This window comes from Triticum aestivum, chromosome 6A, assembly GCF_018294505.1.
Source record: "Triticum aestivum cultivar Chinese Spring chromosome 6A, IWGSC CS RefSeq v2.1, whole genome shotgun sequence".
NCBI lineage: Eukaryota > Viridiplantae > Streptophyta > Magnoliopsida > Poales > Poaceae > Triticum > Triticum aestivum.
In genome coordinates, this window is record NC_057809.1 from 330,646,377 (window position 1) to 330,652,414 (window position 6,038).

Here is a 6,038-nt window from a genome sequence, read left to right on the forward strand (position 1 = left end):
TCATCTGTCCCAACACTGATGATGCCCGCTCGTCGACAAGCTCCGCCCTGGGCCACTCCTTGCCCTGCCGGGGCGCCTCCATCGGCAACATCAGGCGCGGATGGGCGAGCTTGGCCTTGCCGGACACAACGAAGTTGGCGCATCCGGAGATGTGACCCTCGCTGACGCGAAGGAAGAAGAAATGGCGCAATAGCGCCACGGATGGCATCACACCCAGGTACGCCTCACAATAGTAGGCAAAGATGGACAGGAGGAGGACAGAGTTGGGATGGAGATGCAACGCTTGCAGCCCATAGTGGTCGAGGACTTCATAAAAGAAATCAGAGAAGGGAGGAACCAACCCGACGGCGACACTCCTTGAAAAGAAGGGGAAGAAGGTGCTCCCCTCAGGCTCCGGCTTGTCGGAGGCAAGCCGGAGCTCCGTCTTCCCCACTCGTTGCTCTCTCCCGCCGTCAGCAGGCGCACAGAGGCAAGGCTCTTCTCTGTGATAGTGGGCGCCTCAAGAGCGGGCTCGTACCAAGCCGGAGCTGAGGAAGTCTTGACCTTGCGCGGCGCCATGGGCGGCTGATGCAGAGCACGTCCGGAGCAGATCTGTAGGTAGTGGCGGCGAAGAGCGAGAATGGGGATCTGGAGCGAGGCAAGGAAGAAGCAATGAAACGCTGCCTGCGCCAGCCTTTTGTCAAGCCAAGTAGTTGCCGAGGCAATGTGGGGAAGCGGAGACGCCCACGTCCAATCATCCACTACACGTCAATCGAGGTCGCAGGCTTTTGGGGCCCGTGGTGCTCTGATCTTGGCCCTTGGCTTCGCCGCGAAGCCAAGCCCAAGTGCACCTTGGGCTCGGGGGCTACTGTTGGCGTCCTGGGAACGGGGGTCCCCAGACTTGCCTGCCTGCAGCCCGCGGTGTGGCTAAGCCTGCAGGTCGTACGGCCCATCTTCGCTAACAAAGCAACCAAGACCCTCGCAAGAGTCCAAGACTCGTGAGGCGGACGATGCAAGGCCACCTCTAGAATGGCCTAGCCAGGCAGGCTCACGAGGAGCGGAGTTACCAAGGCGGGGCAAACCTCACGAGACCCTCGTGACGTGAGCCGTGACGCACGACACCAGATGGGCGCCAGCGCGCGCAACATCCTTGTTTCCTCTTTGGTGCTAAGGAGGCCAGTGCAGGCGAAGAGTACCGAGGCATCAGGCAAAGGTTTCTATATTGGTGCAACAAGACCAAGACCAGGAGGACGGCAAGATGGAGGTCATCGTGGGGCCCAAGACGGTGTCACCACAGAGCTTTTCGCAGGCGAAGACCGCTTTTCTCAGGATAGCTTGTACTAGCTACCCCCTTCAAATTGGCCCACCATTGTTGGCTCCCTTCGCGCTCGATATTTGGGAAGAGAACCAAGGCCAATATAAATAGGACTAGCCACCACCTTAGCAAGGGACGGATCATTCAGACCATCCTCACACACACAAGCTCACCAAGCTCAAGAACACCTCAACCTCAGGAGGCTGTTCTTCCCTTGTATTGTTCATCATTAGCCCTAGAGGCAATCCACCACCACCACACTGGAGTAGGGTATTACACCACAACGGTGGCCCGAACTAGTATAAATCTCGTGTCTTTCTGTGTTGCAAGTTCGTTGAGTTCGTCCGCGAGATCTTAGTGGGCTAGGGCATAGATTGGGGGAAGGAAAGACTTCGCGCGCACCCCAGTGTTCGAACCTTAAGGGTTTGCCGGAACCCCACATCCAACAACTTATTTACTTTTATTACTTGTTACCTATTACAAATTACCTTATCACAAAACTATCTATTACCAATAATTTCAGTGCTTGCAGAGAATACTTTACTGAAAACTGCTTATCATTTCCTTCTACTCCTTGTTCGGTTCGACACTCTTACTTATCGAAAGGACTACGATAGATCCCCTATAATTGTGCGTCATCAGCCGCAAGCAGGCAAGTCTAGGCACCCCCGTTCCCAGGACGCCGACAGCTCTGGTGCACTGAAGTTAGTTCAGAAATCACATGTGTATCCTTGGGTGAATTTCTAGGTCCCCTGCAAGAAATGGGAATGAAATTCAAACATGTGGGCTTCATGACTCGGTCGAGAACATCAAGAAACTTGGTTTTTAAATTCTGTAAATCCAAAACTTGCCTGGAAATCATGAAACTGGGCATGGTGTCATGTCATGGCACTAACATGTTGTGGTATAAGCTTCTTGCAAACCTGAGCTTCTCTCAAGAAGGCTCGTGGTTCTGAGAGGGAACGTGTCAGCTTTGAGTGTGAAACGATATATGCTACCCCCCCCCCTTGAGTTTCCTTATAGAGGCAACATAGAATTACATGAGTGCCCTGTTAAATATTGGAATTATTCCAGGTTCGTTTGGCCTTTTTTATACATTAATTGAGTTTCTAGTCATTTAATGTGCATAATTCAAATTTGAACTACAAGCACATGCTCCCGTGCACCAAAGCTGGTTGAAAAAATCACATGTGTGTCCTCGGGTGAATTTCTAGGTCCCATGCAAGAAATGTGAATGAAATTAAAACATCTGGGCATCGTGGCACAGCCGAGAACATTGAGAAACTTGGTTTTAAGATTCTTGTAAATCCAAATCACGCCTGGAAATCATGAAACTTGGCATGGTGTCATGTCATGGTACTACCATGCTGTGGTAAAAAAATTGTCCGAATAGGAACAAGTTTTGGTATAAGCTTGTTGCAAACCGGAGCTTCTCTCAAGAAGGCTCGTGGTTCTGAGAGGGTACATGTCACCTTTGTGTGCATAATTCAAATTTGAAATACAAGCACATGCTCCAGTGCACCAAAGTTGGTTGAAAAATCACATGTGTGTCCTCGGGTATATTTCTAGGTCCCATGTAAGAAATGGGAATGAAATTCAAACATCTGGGCGTCGTGGCTCGGCCGAAAACATTGAGAAATTTGGTTTATTAATTCCGGTAAATCCAAAACATGCATGAAAATCATGAAACTTGGCTTGGTGTCGTGACATGGCACCAACATGTTATGGTAATTTTGCTGTCCGATTTGCGAAGGCGCACACATTAACAATCAACAAAGTCATTTTGGAATAAGTGTTGTCACGTTACAATCGGAAACACAAGTATTATTGAAACCGTGGGCATTCTACTTACCATTTACGTGCCCCCACGCGTCCCCTTTTTTTATTAGCTAAGAGGCGCCGTGCAGGGTAGCTATTTGAGTACGAGAGGCATCCGATCAGACACCTGCACGTGCTTATCGGGAGGAGAGCCCTTTGACCTCCATCTGCATCCCACCTCTCTCCTAAGGTCTCCATTATTGGCGCCCGAGCCTCTATTTAATGGCGTGGCTACGTCTCACTTGACTGAGATTTAAGAGAGAAAAAAGAAAATCTGAAAATAAAATTTTGCACGGATCTTGATGTAAGATCCGACGGACCTATATAGCATCTACTGCGTCTTATAAGACTGAACAATATATAAGGACGATGATAGTGGATAATAATTGTCTTACATAATTACGAAGATAATTAAAAAAGCCACATGCGGCTACGCCCGAAATACTCAAGGGCAAAAGAAGAAGGAACACAACGATCTGGCTCGTTGATCTCTACTTTCTTGATGCATTGCTGCAGGCCGCGGGAACTAGTCTCCACGGCGAGCAAAGATGAGCTCTGCCGTGTCCTCAACACGCTGCTTGAGAGCATCCATGGATTCCTCCACCAGCCTTTGGCGCCCGATGCGGAGCATGTCATTCTCTTCCATAAGTTTCTTGACGATGACGCCAGTCCTCTTCAACAAGGCACTAGTCTCCTCCTGCTGCTCTGCACTTCAGACGATCTTCGCCCTCAGCAGGTCGTTCTTGGCCCGGAGCCTCTAATTGCCCTCCCTTAGTTCCCGGATGACACTGGTAGCCTGTTCAAATGAGGCTTTCATGTCGTCCTGCAACCTCACCCAGCCGAAGATCTGATCCATCTGGCTATGGACGATCGCATGCATGCGCCTGTAAGAGTCGTCGCCTGCCCACGAGACATCTCTGCTGCATTCGAAGTGCTACGAGACATCTCTGCTGCTTTCGCGGCGCGGCCGGACCAGTCTGTTGCATTGATGGCACGGCGGGATCTTCGTGTTGCTTCTGCGACGCGATTGGACCGCTGTGCTGCTACTTCCGCGCGGCAGGACATGTCGGCTGCTTTCGCGGCGAGGCGGGACATCTCTCGTGCTTCCGCCTCCATGCTCGCCTCTCCTTGGTGGTAATCTCTTGACCCAGAACTCACGCTGGCCATGGCAGACGCAAGGGAAGGATGCTGAATGACTTGTTTGTTTTTGTGGATGAGGACTTGAGGAGGAATGTGAAGTCATCTTGGCTAGTAGTATTTATAACCGAGTACTAATACGCTCCTAAGTGGGAAACCATTTAGGTTGTGATCAGTGTGAACAGGTTTGCAATTAAATATAGCGTGGTAGTAGTACTTTTGAATGTGACGAGACACAAGCTCAAAATTTATTGACGGTTCTAGTTTTGAAGTGCGGCACTATTCCCAGATGGCGTAACGTGGGCACGTGTTCTCGGTCGTGGTGTAGCATATGCCATGGTACTTCTTTTTCTACTATTGTGTACGTGCAATAACTGGCACCATCGGATACATCTCTTATGGTTATTAGGGTGTTCGACAGGAATGGCCTCATGGCGAGCTATAGACTAGTCTTTTTTCAGACACATTACACCTATCTCTCGGGACTTATTGCACGCACCATCTCTAGCTCCCTAGGTCGATGCCACCCACATACACTAGTACTCTGAGTTTAGTACGTTATACAGGAAGAGAATAGGTGCACGCACGCACTCATCCTCTCTCACACATGCATATGTAGCTATGAATTGTAGTGTTCTCAACCATCTGATTGGCTCTATCATAGGTTTCACGTTGCTCCTTGGCCTTGAGATTGAGAAGTTTAAAACGCGGATGCTAAGCTAGAGGCGCGCGGTTTTGGTTAATGTGCGGGCCGCACACGGCACCAACACGGCACGAGCTTCGTCTACCTGGTGCGCAGTCAGGTGAGTTATCCAAGTATAGACACAAAGAGGCCCTCCTTGGTATCTGCGCCTCGACTTATGCGCAGAGAAATTAGGATCGGAGGCAGTACTACTAGTAGTAGTACTACTTTGATGTGTCGTGTTAACTCGCACAAGTATGCAACACTTCCTGAACAAACAAGCATATAAGCTGTAATACTTCATACCCAAAGGATCTTTATATCCAATAGACACAAAATATCCGTTCGACTGTTGGAAATTACTTTAACTGCTGATCGGATGTCGAAGTAATTGCTGCATCGCCACCAAAACCCACCATCTCTTAAGCTAAAGTAGACCGAGCTAACCCCTATATTAGCATATTACTAAGATAAACAGAAGGCACTGTAGAATCATTTAGGAGGTGAGCTTGCCAATCTAAATGTGGAGGGACACCGTCCTCAACAACCCAGCCTCGTCCAGTGATACGTCTCCAACGTATCTATAATTTTTGATTGCTCCATGCTATTATATTATCTGTTTTGGATGTTAATGGGCTTTATTTCACACTTTTATATTATTTTTGGGACAAACCTATTAACCGGAGGCCTAACCGAAACTGCTGTTTTTTTTGCCTATTTCAATGTTTTACAGAAAAGGAATATCAAACGAAGTCCAAACGGAATGAAACCTTCGGGAACATGATTTTCTCAACAAACGTGATCCAGGAGACTTGGAGTGGGCGTCAAGAAACAATCGAGGAGGCCACGAGGCAGGGGCGCGCGCCTACCCCCCTGGGTGCGCCCTCCACCCTCGTGGGCCCCTTGTTGCTCCACCGACCTACTTCTTCCGCCAATATAAGTCCACGTACCCCCCAAACATCTAGAAGCACCACGAAAACCTAATTCCACCGCCGCAACCTTCTGTACCAGAGAGATCCCATCTTGGGGCCCTCCCATTAACTACTTCATTTTCATTTATGAATTTCATAGTAATAGAAATCCATGTCCTACCGAGACGGAATTTAG